The sequence below is a fragment of the Eimeria mitis genome, genomic scaffold, assembly GCF_000499745.2.
Source record: "Eimeria mitis Houghton genomic scaffold, Emh_scaff345, whole genome shotgun sequence".
In the NCBI taxonomy this organism is placed as follows: domain Eukaryota; phylum Apicomplexa; class Conoidasida; order Eucoccidiorida; family Eimeriidae; genus Eimeria; species Eimeria mitis.
Genome location: NW_013571791.1, coordinates 11,435 through 11,721, shown reverse-complemented (window position 1 = coordinate 11,721; position 287 = coordinate 11,435). Strand labels below are relative to the sequence as shown.

The 287-nt window shown below is 53.3% G+C and overlaps 1 protein-coding gene across 1 annotated transcript in view; it reads right to left on the bottom strand.

Moving 5' to 3' along the window:
* EMH_0008820 (uncharacterized protein) overlaps positions 1-287 on the bottom strand; it is a gene marked incomplete at both ends in the record, with an annotated part of 7,276 nt that overhangs the window by 3,045 nt on the left and 3,944 nt on the right. The gene's annotated exons all lie outside the window — the stretch shown is intronic.

The following is a 287-nucleotide window of genomic DNA, read 5'->3' as shown; positions in this document are numbered from 1 at the left end:
TTATAATAATACAGATGAAGATGAGCTGAGAAAGCCATTCCCTCAATGCTTGAGAGAGCTGCTGCTGCTGCAGCAGCAGCAGCAGCAGCAGCAGCAGCAAAAATATCTGCTGCCCCGCAGACACCCCCTTGCTGCTCTTGTTACTAATCTGCTGCCGAGCCTATTCGACTTCATCGCGAGGCTGCAGCAGCTATGGACAGAAGAGGTTAGTGCTCTGCTGCTGCTGCTGGTGCTGCTGCTGCTGGTGCTGCTGCTGCTGCTGTTGTTGTTGTAGCTGCTGCTGTTGA